This window comes from Macaca thibetana, chromosome 6, assembly GCF_024542745.1.
Source record: "Macaca thibetana thibetana isolate TM-01 chromosome 6, ASM2454274v1, whole genome shotgun sequence".
Lineage (NCBI taxonomy): Eukaryota > Metazoa > Chordata > Mammalia > Primates > Cercopithecidae > Macaca > Macaca thibetana.
Window position 1 is genome coordinate 158,783,756 of NC_065583.1, and position 14,649 is coordinate 158,798,404.

At 35.7% G+C, this 14,649-nt stretch overlaps 1 long non-coding RNA gene across 1 annotated transcript in view; it reads right to left on the reverse strand.

Moving 5' to 3' along the window:
• LOC126956418 (uncharacterized) overlaps positions 1-14,649 on the reverse strand; it is a 29,941-nt gene continuing 15,292 nt past the window's right edge. Inside the window, exon 3 of the long non-coding RNA XR_007726329.1 lies at positions 1-89. This is a non-coding gene — a long non-coding RNA (uncharacterized LOC126956418). The remainder of the gene's footprint in view (positions 90-14,649) is intronic.

Below are 14,649 nucleotides of genomic sequence, written 5' to 3' on the forward strand. Positions count from 1 at the left end.
TTATGGTCTAGATTCTTCACCAAGTTCTATGTAAGCAAGGGCTTTATCTTTCTTGTTTCCTGTTATATGCCCAGACCTTCACACGGTACCTAAAACAGACAAATGACTAAGCAAATGTATGAATTTACTATGAATTCATAATATAATTGTATCATAATAGCACATAAGAGTATATATCAACAGACAAGATAAGATCCCAAAGATTCATGAAACTCCAATATATAATAGAGATTACCTTTTAAATCTATGAGTAAAAGGTAGACTACTTAATATGTATTGCGTGCAGAAATTGGAGTCACTATTTCGTTTTAGGTATTACACAACCTCTTGCTATGCTTACAAGTAAAATCAAGACAACTTAAAGATTAAAATGTAAAAACAAAAAGAATATTTCATAATTTTAAAATGAAAAAGATCTTTATAATAGTAATATGAACACAGAAACTATAAAGAGAAAAGATCAATACATTTGAGAACTTAGTCATTCAAATGTTTCATAACAAATAATCCCACAAACCAAATTATAAAACACTATAAGCAAATTTTAAAATAATGGAAAAAAGTTTTCTATCCATTTGAAATAGGTTACTATGCAAAACAGCAAAACTATCTGCAAATTAATACTAAAATAAACAGACCTATCTTTGTAAATAAAAAAGAATAAAAATAATTAGTTTACCAACTTTACAAACAAACATGAAAAGACTTCAAAAAGCAATTCACAGAATTGACCAATAAACAAATAATAAGATCTTGAATCTTAATAATCAAATAAATACAAATCAGAACAATGAGATTTTTTATGCATCAGATTAGCAAAGATTGAAATACTTAATACTCATTTGAATGAGGAAGAAACCAGGCATTCTCAACTATTTAAGGAGGGTCCAATGGTACAATATATTTTGCAATACCTATCCTGCCTTCCCTTTGAACAAACAATTCCACTTTTAGTGATTACATACGAATTTACCCAAAGTTGTTATGCAGATAGAATAATCATCACAGTAATGTGTGTAATTACAAGAAGAAAAGAAGGAAAGACAGAAAGAAAAAGGAAGAGAAGGAAAGGAAAAGGAGGGAGGGAGGGAGGAAGGAAGGAAGGAGGAAGGAAGGAGGAAGGAAGGAAGGAAGGAAGGAAAGAAGGAAGGAAGGAAGGAAGGGAGGAAGGAAGGAAAAAAGAAAGAGAAAAGAAAGCTAGCTAGCTTAAGAGACTAGGTACAGAGCAGGGAATATAGAAAAGTTTCTCTAGGTGTAAGTTTGCACATAAGTTGCATAAAAATTGGAAGAATATGTACCAAACTTTTAACCATACTTATCTCTGAAGAGTTGATAAGGGAATCAAAAAGCCTTGACTAAGCATGTTTTTATGTGTTATTTTGTTTTCTGACCATTGTTTTCTGTCCTTGCAATAGTCTACTAAAGAACATGCTTTATATACTATCTCTCAGGGTAGGAGAAATTGGTAAATGATAATTATCAAATTCAAAAACATAAAAACAGTTTAGAACTTCTAAAAATGATGAATTAAAATGACTACCAAAGCTCTTAGGAATCTCTAGGGACAACACTATTTCCCGAAAAAGGTTCTTGGATTTGGTGTCTATCATTTAGAAAATTAGGGGGAAAGTTTAGGGGAAATAACTTTAATTCATTACACATCATGCTTGCCATTTTTCTGTTTACTTCATTTTCTCCACTCCAGTGCCCAGAATGCTTGAGAGGAAAAACAGTCATAATGCAGTCTCAACGTTAGCAAAGAGCCAATTCTATTATGTAAAAATTTCATAAAACAAATAAGAGCTATATAAGAAAGTTGTGACATATTTTTCATGGTACAATTGAAGCAGATTGAAATAAGTCCTCCCTGACATTTAGAGATGTCCTGGAACCCAATTGACAGTCATGCTATTCAATCTATAACCTTAGAGAGGCCATCTTTGTGGAACCAATCTCAGACCAGTAAGAGACTAATCTGGTACATAAATTATCTCCCTTCCTCTCTCTAGAAGGACTGTCATAAGACCAGTAGATCATGCAGTCTCTCCAGCAATAGTCCTACCAAATTAAACAGTCATTATACTTGACGTCAAGCGATGGCTAACTCAGTAACACACCCCCTCATATTCATTTTCTTTACTTCCTGCCTCACTCCTTTTTCCCTCTCTCCCACATCTCAAAGACTACACTCCCCAAGAAAGTCTTAAAACATAAACATTTGCCTAACACTACTTTCTAGGAAACTATGTTGCCTGGCATGAGCTTTCTCTATTTAAGATGCAAAAACTAACATTTCGAAAATTAAACTACAATTTCAAAAACATGTAGAATTTCAGTTCTATGACTTGATTATGATGATTTAGCTCTGTGTCCTTAGACAAGTTGGTTTCTCAGAACTCAATTTTCCAATTTGTAAAACTCATTTTCTTCTTAATAGCCATTTATTTCACTTATGCTATGTCCCAGATGTTTTACTAAACACTAGTGATACAATGATAAATAATACTAGTCAAGATCCTCAGTATTCCAGATAGACAAGTACTTTGGATATTATGGTAAAATGTACTAAATGCAATGATAGAGTTATTCAAAAAATTACGGGTGCAAGAGAAGGAGCAGCCAGCTCATCCTTAGTGCTTTAAAAAGAAGAAAGTCTTCCTGGATGAATCAGTATCTGTAAAGATTCTTAAAGGATATGTAATTTTAGGTAAGAAATCATGTTAGAAAGGACATTCTAGGCAAGAAAACAGCATGGAAAAAAACCCCTGAAAGAAATCTATTTATGAAATACAAAAGATTACTGAAGCAAAAAATCATAGAGCCAAAGATGAATAACAAATGAAGAAAAGTAGACAAGGCTGTGTTTGCACCATTAAGACTTTGGGCTCTGCTGAAAGTGACAGGGAGGCAATAAAGATTTCTCAGTAGAGGCCGGGCGTGGTGGTTCATGCCTGTAATCCTAGCACTTTGGGAGACCAAGGCGGGTGGATTGCCTCAGGTCAGGAGTTTGAGACCAGTCTGACCAACATGGTGAAACCCCATCTCTACTAAAAATACAAAAAAATTAGCCGGGCGTGGTGGCATGTGCCTGTAATCCCAGCTACTTGGGAGACTGAAGCAGGGGAACTGCTTGAACCAGGGAGGTGGAGGTTGCAGTGAGCCAAGATCGTTCTACCGCACTCCAGTATGGGCGACAGAGTGAGACTCCGTCTCAAAAAAAAAAAAAAAGATTTCTCAGTAGAATGGCATGGTTGCGTAAACTGTTCCCAATAGTTTTTTTCTACTTCGAATTCTGTGACTGTATAACCCTATATTTTGTAATAAAAAAGAGGCTAAAACTGGCATTTGGTTGACGTTATATAGATTCTATGGTAGTGTGCTAGTAACAATATTTAAATAAAAGTTATTAATCATTTGATAACACAAGATCAATCCCATATGCATGATTTCATCAGACCACATCTGGAATGTTTTTATTATTTATAGGAAATATATTTTAGAAAAAATATTTTGAACCTGACAATATCCAAAAAGCATCCAAGATTATGAAAGATTCAGAAAACCATTTCTCAGGGGGAAAAAAAAAAGTACTTTCTGTCTTCAAATTTCAAACAGCTGTCATGTGAAAAAAAAAAAAAAAGAAGAAACAGATCTATGCAATGTAGCTGAAGCCTACAGATTTAAGATATAACTATAATCTGTGAAAAAGTTATAGGAAGCAAAATCCCAGCTTAATATATAAAAACAGAACATGACATAATTTAAGTTTTTCAAGAAAACATAAATAAGTTTTTACCATAAAACTTCAAACAGAGCTTAGAAACAATCTGTTTTTTAAAACCGGGTGCTGGTCCCTGGACATGAAATAATAACTTACCCTCCCATCACTTAAAAAAATGCTATAAAACTGAAAAAAAAAATTAAAAGTTGAGTTTAGACACTGGGCATTAGACAGTAGAATACTGTAATATCTGAGAGAAGAGGAAAAAATGAGACCTTGGTCACTTTAGACTTCTACCTGGTACATTTTCTAGACCATGGAGTAGGGGGAAGAAAGCCAAGCAGAGCACCATCACCTCACTGGTTTGAAAAGACAGATGGAGTTTAGACAGGCTGAGATACCTGGAGTTTTCAAGACAGAGCACAGAAAAAGGATGCTACTAAGAAAAGGAGTTCCAAAAATACACACACACGCATTCCCTTAAATATGTTGCTGAATACTATGATACATACACATAGGGTGAAACTTTATGAGACAAAGAATTAAAAAGCTGAATAATTTCCAATAATTTCACATTGGTCTGGGACATGTTTGAGTTTCAAGTAGGAAGAATAGAGACACTTTGTTGAACATCCTAACCACTGTGTAGAGCATAATAATAGACATATACCAGCTCCTATATTAAAGCTTGTTTAAGGGTAAAGGCTAATTTAGGTCCACTCTAATAAAATTTATACATAAGTTACAAAAGGATCAAGCTTACCCACAATAACTTAATTGTCTGCCAAAACAAAATCCAACACTCTTTAAAAGAAAAATACAAAATCCAAGTATTCAACAACATACTACTGCAATGCCCTGCTTCCCATAAAAGTGCTATATATTACAAGAAGTAGAAAGATGTGACACATAAACATAAGAAAAATCAATAAATAGAAACAGATTCAGAAATGGAAAGGAAGATGAAATTAGTAGACAAGAACTTTGAAAGAGCTTTAATAAACTCTCTGAAACATTTAAAGGAAAACCTGACGATAATGAGGAGGAATGGAGGATAAAAATAGAACAAATCAAAATTTGACCTCCAGGTACTGGAAAACCTGAGGTGACTAGTGACTGGACTGGGACCCCAACATACCAGAGCAGCCCTACAAAAAACTGGCCAGACTGCTATGTGGGTGTCCATTATCTTCTCACCAGGCAGGTCCTTCAGACCTGGGCCTCCAGCCAGCCCCCCACCAGAGCTATCAAGCCAGCACCAACTCAGCAACACCCTGGACAGAGCCTCTGGAGTCAACTGAAAGCCTCCCTGCTACTGCCAATCCAGTGGATCTGCCCTTACTACTCTCAGACTAATGAAGGAGCAAAGACCCTAAATGCTTTATCTGCACCTCCAACAAGCTTCAGTAGATCCAAAGAAAGGAGGTCATTCCATTTTTTATGGGTCCCACACACACCCCACTGCTTGTCACCATATAGGGAACCCCTGGCTTGGGCGCAAAGGACAGACTTTCCATCCCGGGCTGATCGCACTGAGCAATTGCTGATCTGCATCTCTCTGGGGTGGAGTCCCCAAGAGACAAGCAAAATACACTTGGCCACAAGCACTTACTAAGTTCCCTTCCTCTGCTGCCTCCAAGTTGGGGAAGGAATATAAACCCTGAGATTGCCTGAGGCTGAAGTGGACAGCCCAGGATTGCCAAATCACAGTCTATGACAGCACTCTAGTGGGAGAGGAATTCACACTTTCAGAGCATTGAAAGGGAACACAACAGCCACTGTAAGGAAAGATAAGGGAGCTACACAACTGAGCAAGAGTTTCCCAACTGACCAATAAGCCTAAGTACCACCTACTGAATCACACCCTAAACCTTCAACACCAAAACGCTTTATTAATACATTCACCTCTGATACCAGAGAGAAGAAGTCAGTTTCAAATAAAAACCATGCATAAAGCCTCAGCCCAGTGAACATATCAAAAAAAAAAAAAAAAAAGAAGAAGTCTATTGATCGTACTCAATCTACACTGCAGTAAAAGGAATACCTACAAACAGAGATGAGTAAGAACGAATGCAAGAACTCTAGTAACTCAAATGGCCAGAATGTTGTATGTCCTCCAAAAGACCGCACCTGTCTTCCAGCAAGAGATTGTACTGGCTGTAATGATAGGAATAGAATTGAGAATATGGATAGGAACAAAATCATCAAGATTCAGGAGGATGGTAAAACCCAATCCAAGGAAAATAAGAATCACAATAAAGCAATACAGGAACTGAAGGATAAAATACCCTGTGTGTGTCTGTGTGTGTGTGTGTGTGTGTGTGTGTGTGTGTGTGTATGAAATATATGTATCCATCTATGTCTCTCTATATATATTTATATGTTATTTTATATATATTATATATTTATAGATATATGAAAACTGAGTGTGTGTGTGTGTGTGTGTGTATATATATATATATATGAAAACTGAATGGGTCTGACAGAGCTGAATAACACAATACAAGAATTTCAGAATGCAATTACCAGTATTAACAGAAGAATAAGCCAAGCTGAGGAAAGAATCTCAGAACTTAAAGACTAATTCTCTGAAATAAGACAGTCAGGCAAAAATAAAGACAAAAGAATAAAAAGGAATGAACAAAACCTCCAAGAAGTATGGGATTATGTGAAGAGATCAAATCTATGAATTATTGGCATCCCTAAAAGGGAGGAGGAGAAAGCAAACAACTTGAAAAACATATTTCAGGATCTCATCCATGAAAACTTCCTCAACCTTTTTACAGAGACCAGCAGTGAAATTCAGGAAATACAGAGAACTCTTGAAAGATTCTGTACAAGAAGATAAACCCCAAGACATGTAATCTTCAGATTTTCCAAGGTTGAAATAAAAGAAAGAATGTTAAAGGCAGCTAGAGAAAAAGGGTGAGTCACCTACAAAGAGAATATCATTAGACTAACAGTGGACCTCTTAGCTAAAACCCTACAAACAAGAAGAGATTGGGGGCCTATATTCAACATTCTTAAAGAAAAAAGATTTTCAACCAAAAATTTCATATCCAGCCAAACTAAGTTTTCTAAGCAAAGGAGAAATGAGATCCTTTTAAGATAAGCAAATTGATATGGTTTGGCTCTATGTACCCACCCAAATCTCACCTTGAATTGTAATCCCCATAATCCCTATGTGTCAAGGTCAGGACCAGGTGGAGGTAATTCAATCATGGGGGCAGTTTCTCTTATGCTGCTTTCATGATAATGAGTGAGTCTCACGAGATCTAATGGTTTGATAAGTGTCTGGCATTTCCTCTGCTTATACTCACTCCATCCTGCCACCCTGTGAAGAAGGTGCCTGTTTCCCCTTCACCTTCTGCCATGATTGTAAGTTTCCTGAGGCCTCCTCAGCAATGCAGAACTGTGATTCAATTAAATCTCTTTCCTTTATAAAATACCCAGTCTCAGGTATTTCTTCCCACCAGTGTGAGAATCCACTAATACAGTAAATTGGTACCAGGAGTTGGGTGCTACTATAAAGATAACTGAAAACATGGAAGCAACTTTGGAACTGGGTAACAGGCAGAGGTTGGAACAGTTTGGAGGGCTCAAAAGAAGACAGGAATATGTGAGAAAGTTTGGAATGTCCTCGAGACTTGTTGAATGGCTTTGACCAAAACGCTGATAGTGATATGGATAATGAAGTCTAGGCTAAGGTGATCTCGGATGGAAATGAGGAACTTCTTGGGAAACGAGTAAAGGTGATTCTTGCTATGCAAAGAAAATGGCAGCATTTTTCCACTGCCTAGAGATCTGTGAAACTTTGAACTTCAGAGAGATGATTTAGGGTATCTGGCAGAAGAAATTACCAAGTGTAAAGTGTTAAAAATAAAGCAGAGCATAAAAGTTTGAAAAATTTGCAGATTGACAATGCGATAGAGAACAAAAACCCATTTTCTCGGGAGAAATTTAAGCTGGCTGCAGAATTTGCATAAGTAATGAGGAGCTGAATGTTAATCACCAAGGCAACGTGGGAAATGTCTCTGGGGCACATCAGGGACCTTCATGGCAGCCCCTCCCATCACAGGCCAGAGATCTAAGAAGGAAAAGTGGCTTTGTGGTCTGGGCCCAGGGCCCCCCTGGTCTGTGCAGCTGTGAGACATGGTGTCCTGTGTCAAAGATGCTTCAGTTCCAGCCATGACTAAAAGGGGCTAAAGTATAGCTTGGGCCACTGCTTCAGAGAGTGCAAGGCCCAAGCTTTGGCAGCTTCCATGTGGTGTTGAACCTGTGGGCACATGGAAGTCAAGAATTGAGGTTTTGGAACCTCTGCCTAAATTTTAGAAGATTTATGGAAATGTCTGGATGTCCAGGGAGAAGTTTGCTGCAGAGGCAGAGCCCTCATGGAGAATCTAAGCCAGGGCAGTTAGGAAGGCAAATGTTGGTTTATAGCCTCCACACAGAGTCCCCCCTGGGGCACTGCCTAGTGGAGCTGTGAGAAGACGGCCACCATTCTCCAGGCCATTTTGGGACTTTAAGGTTTAATAAATGCTCTATTGAATTTCAGACTTGCATAGAGGCTGTAGCCCATTTATTTTGGCCAGTTACTCTCATTTGAAATGGGTATATTTACCCAATGCCTGTGTCCTCATTGTATCTAGGAAATAACTAACTTGCTTTTAATTTTACAGGCTCATAGGAGGAAGAGACTTGCCTTGTCTCAAGTGAGACTTTGGACTTGGACTTTTGGGTTAATGTAGGAATAAGTGAGGACTCTGGGGGACTGTTGGAAGGGCATGATTGTGTTTTAAAATGTGAGGACACGAGATTTGGCAAGAACCACTGGTGGAATGATATGCTTTGGCTCTGTCCCCACCCAAATCTCACTTTGAATTGTAATCTCCATAATCCACCCATGTCAAGGGCAGGACCAGGTAGAGGTACTTGGACCATGGGAGCAATTTCCCCCATGCTCTTCTCATGATAATGTGTGAGTATCATGAGATCTAATGGTTTTATAAGTGTCTGGCATTTCCCCTGCTCGCAATCACTTCACCCTCCCAACCTGGGAAGAAAGTGCCTGCTTCTGCTTTCCTTTCACCTAACAGTACATTAAACCTCTTTCCTTTACAATGTACCCAGTCTTGGATATTTCTTCATAGCAATGTGAGAACAGACTAATTCACAAATGTTGAGGGAGTTCATTACTACCAGACCTGCTTGACAAGAGATCTTTAAAGGAACACTAAATATAGAAAACATCATGACCAGCTGTGTGTTTAAACATTTAAACACACAGACCAGTGGCACTATAAAGCAACCACACAAACAAGTCAACATAGTAATCAGCTAACAACACAATGATAGTATCAAATCCAGATACATCAATAAAAACCTTGAATGTAAACAGGCTAAATGCCCCCACTTAAAACACACAAAGTGGCAAGGTATATAAAAAACTAGAGCCTAGTGTTAATCTGTCTCCAAGAGACTCATCTCACATGAAATGACACACATAGGCTCAAAATAAGAGGGTGGGGGGAAATCTACCAAGCAAATTAAAAGCAGAAAAAAAGCAGGGTTGCAATGCTCTTATTAGATGAAACAGACTTTACATCAACAAAGATCAAAAAAGACAAAGAAGGTCATTAAATAATGGTAAAGGGTTCAATTCAACAAGAAGATCTAACTATCCCAAATGTATGTGCACCTAACGCTGAAACACCTAGATTCTTAACCAAGTTCTTAGAGACCCACAAAGAGATATAGACTCCCACTCAGTAATAGTAGGAGACTTCAACACTCCACTTACAGTATTGGACAGACCAATGAGGCAGAAAATTAACAAAGATATTCAGGACCTGAACTCAACATTGCACCAAATGGATCCAATAGACATCTACAGAAGTCTCTATTCAAAAACAGAATATACATTCTTCTCATTGCCATATGGCACATATGCTAAAGTTGACCACATGACAGTACATAAAACAATCCTCAGCAAATGCAAAAGAATGGAAATCATACCAAACACACTTTCAGACCAAAGTGCAATACAAACAGAAGTCAAAACTAAGAAAATTGTTCAAAACATTTCAAATACATGAAAATTAAACAACATTATCCTGAATAACTTTTGGGTAAATAATGAAATTAAGGCAGAAATCAAGAAGTTCTTTGAAACTAATGAGAACAAAGATACAACAAACCAGAATCTCTGGACACAGCTAAGGCAGTATTAAGAGAGAAATTCATAGCACTAAATACCCACATTGAAAAGTTAGAATGATCTCAGATTAACAACCTAACATTACAACTGAAAGAATTAGAGAACCAAGAACAAATCAACCTCAAAGCTAGCAGAAGCCAAGAAATAACCAAAATCAGAGCTGAACTGAGAGAAATCATGACACAAAAAAATTCAAAAGATCAGAGAATTCAGGAATTGGTTTTTTGAAAAGATTAATAAGATAGATAGGTCACTAGTTAGACTAATAAAGAAGAAAAGAGAAAAGATCCAAATAAATAATTACCAACGATATATTGTCTGTAAGCAAATACATGCTATCTGTATACCACTTTTAAATTTTTTTATCGATACATAATAAATGTACATATTTTCAGGATGCACATGACAATTTAATACATTCACATAATTTGTAAAAATTAAATCAATGTAATTGGGATACTCACCACTTTTGAATATTTTCTTTTCTTTATGCTGGAAACATTCTAATTATTCTCCTCTAGCTATTTTGAGATACAATTGATTATCGTATAGTCTCCCTACTCCTCTATCGAACACTATATCTTATTTCTTCTATGAAAATCTATTATTTGTACCCATTAATCAATTTCTCTTTCCACTTATTTATAAAGTGACCAAGAGTTTAAATGCCAAAGAATGGAAAAACTTATATCATGCAATCATCAATTATAAGACAGTTGAAATGTCTATAATAATATTTGAGAAAGTAAACCTCATAAGAAGAAATACTGCCAAAAGAAAAAAGGGACAGCCACAATACAAAAAAAAGTTCAATTCATCAAAGAGACGTAATAATCCCAAGTATGTATGCATTTAATAACAGAGCTGCACAAGTGTGAAGCAAAACAAACTTCAAAGAAAAGTAGAGATTTTCCAATTATATTTAGAGATTTCAACATTCTTCTTCCAGTAATTTCAAGTAAATATAAAATCAGTAAATATACAGAACATTTGAACACTGCAGACACACTTGATGTAACTCATATTTTTAAATACCACATTCCTTTACTGCCTAATACAGTCTGTTCAAATGCACATGAAAATGTCACAGTTATACCATTTTCTGGGTCATAATATAATTCCCAATGAATTTTAAAGTATTGACACTTTACAGAGTATGTCCTTTGACTATAATAAAACTAAATTAGAAATAAAACACAACAATATGAGGGAAAAAGCAATGTCTGGAAAACTGGCAAGTATTTGGAAACTAATCATCACACTTCTAAATACTCCATGAGTCAAAGAAGAAAACCCAAATCATTTTAACTGAAGGAAAATAAAATTAAATCAACAGAATTTTGAAAGGGAAGATAAAAGAGTGAGTAAAGAAAAATACATAGCTATAAATACTTATATTATAAAAGGGCTAAATCAATGGTCTAAGTTTTATTTTAAGAAACAAGCAAGCAAGTTAAATCCAAAGTATATAGAAGAAAGAATATAATAAAATCTGAGCAGAAATCAGTAACATAAAAATCTGGCAAACAGGAAAATAAATAAAAAATCAAAAAGCTGCTAATTTGAAAATGTAGATGAATTGATTAACTTCTAGCATTAATGGTAAAGTAAAAATGAGAGGACGCAAATTAACAGTTTTAAGAATCAATGACAGAATATTACTATAGATCCTACAGACATTAAAAATCCTAAGGGAATTTAATTAACTCAAAGATTTAACTAAAATAAACAAATATATGAAATGTAAAAACCGACAAGAGAATTTAGAAACTATGAAAGGCTCTATAACCATTAAATAATTCAAATTTTAATTTGGAATCTGCTCACAAAGAAAGGTACAGGTTAAGAGAGCTTCATTGGTGAAATCTATTGAATATTTCTGAAAGAAGTAATGCAAAATAACAGAAATCTTTTTATAAAATGTAACAGGACAGAACAGTCTGTAGCTCATTTTATAAGGCCAGTATTACCTTTGATAATAAATAAGAAGAAAACTACAAGAAACCTACCAACAAATATCTTTCATGAACATTGTCTTAGTTTGTTGTTGTTGATGTTACTGGAACAAATTTCCACAAACTTAGTAGCTGAACACAGATTTATTATCATATAGGTCTGTAGGTCAGAAATCTGACACACTGGAATAAAATCAAGGATTGGCAGGGCTGTATCCCTTTCCTTGCCTTTTCCTGACTCTAGAGGCCACCCGCATGTATTGGTTTACAGCTGTTTTCCTCCATCTTTAAAGCCAGCAACACCACGTGTCTCTGACCTTGCTTGTGTTGACACATCTCCCTGACCACCACCAGGAAAGCTTATCTGCTTTTAAAGACTCTTGTCATTAGATTGGCCTCACTCTGATACTGCAGAATAATCTCCCCATCTCATGGTTTTTAACTTGAGACACATCTTCAAAGTTCCTTTTTCCATGTGATGTAGCAAAGTCACAGATAAAGGGGATTAGGATGTAGACATATTTGGGGGAACCATATTCTGACTACCACAAACACGGTATTAAGAAGTAATATTCTTACTATTAAGAAGAATATTACTATTGAGAAAATTAATAATATTCTTATTATTATTGAGAAACAATAGTCTGAATACAAGACTTAGAAATCACATTCAACAACATCAAAAAAATGAAACCTGAAAAAGTGAAATTTGTTTATCCCAGGAATGCAAAGTTGATGGGTAATTCATGCCTTTAACATAAGAATGTGGGAATTTTATATAATCATGTCAGTAGATACAGAACAAACGTTTCAAAAAATTTGAAGTCTCTTTTGATTAAAAAATTATATTAAAATACTGATTAAAGGAAATGTTCTCAACTTAATAAAAAGTATCACTAAAAATCCCACAGCTAACATAATGTTTAATGATAAAAGACTGAAAACTTTTTCTCTAAGAATGGAAGCAAAGCAAAGTTCTTGCTTTCATCACTTTTATTCAGGATTGTATCACCAGTGCAAAAAAAAAAAAAAAAAAAAAAAAGGCGTAGTTTCAAAAGGAAGACATACATAAACATGCCTATCACAGATAGATTTATCATATACATAGAAAACAATTGACAAATTATACTTCATAAAATTGAAACCTGTTATTCAAAAGACCTCTTTGAGAATAAGAAGAGACAAGCCACAGAATGAAAAAAAAACACTCATACACATGTCAAAGCTTGTATTTGGAATATTTTTAAAACCCAGAATATAACTAGAAGACAAATAACCCTATTAAAAATAGAAAAACAATTGGAACAGATACTTCAAAAAAGAATATATTCAAGAATAGTCGATATGCACATAAAAAATACACTTGATTTTAATAGTGATCAGGAAAATGAAAATTAAAACCTCAATGAAACACCACTACACATCCAGCAGACTAGGTAAATGGAAAAGGCTGACCATACTAAGTGCTGATGGGGATGTAGAGCTTCCAGAATTATTATTAGTGGAAATGTAAAATAATCCAATAATTTATGAGCTCCCTCTCATATATTATTAGCAGAAATGTAAAATAATCCGACCCCTTTGGAAAACAATTAGACATAGTTTTATAAAGATAAACATATACTTGTTATATGATGAAGCATTTTAACTGATATTTACTAAAAGAAATGAAAGCATATGTCATAAAATTATACATGGATTTTTTCATATTAGCCAAAAATTGGAAAAATCCAAATGACTATCAACATGTAAATGAATAAAAAAATACTATTCATTTAAAGGAAGTAAAAAGTAACAGAATAGGAAAGGCCAAGATGGCCAGTTAGAGCCTATGTGCATCTTTACACATGAGATGGGTCTCTTGAAGACAGCATACCAATGGGTATTAGCTCTATCCAACTTGCCATTCTAATTTACCATCGCCAATTAGAAGCAACTGCAGTTCATGGCTTTCATGGAGAGGAATGAAAATGGCAGTGAATTCAAAATTTTCAACTGAAATATCCAGGTTCTAACATTGAGACTGATTAGGAAAACAACTCAATCCACAGAGAACAAAGAAAAGCAGGCTGGTGCAACTGCCCACCCAGGAGTGGCACAGAGGTGAAGGAACCTCCACCCCCAGCCACAGGAATCCCTGAGTGATTGTGCCACCCTGCGCAGAAAACCATGCTTCTCCCACAGATCTCTGCAACCCAAATGCCCATCTGTGATAGACTAGATAAAGAAAATGTGGGGACATGGATGAAGCTGGAAGCCATCCATGGAATACTATGCAATCATAAAAAGGAACAAGATTATGTTCTTTGCAGGAACATGAATGGATCTGGAAACCGTTACCCTCAACAAACAGAGGAACAGAAAATCAAACACTGCATGTTCTCATTTATAAGTGGGAGCTGAACGATGAGAATACATGAGCACATGGTGGGCAACAACACACACTGGGACCTCTCAGGGGTAGGAAGAGGGAGAGCATCAGGAAGAATAGCTAATAGATGCTGGTCTTAATACATAGGTGATGGGTTGATCTGTGCAGCAAACCACCATGGCACATGTTTACCTACATAAGAAACCTGCACATGTATGCTGAAACTTAAAAGTCAAAGAAAATAAAAAGCAGCAGAATACTCATTCACACAAAACACGGATGAATCCCAACAACATGCTGATTAGAAGCCAGAACATAAGAGCATTTACATTATGATTACATTTATATACAATCATAGAAAAGGGAAACTAATATATTGTGACAG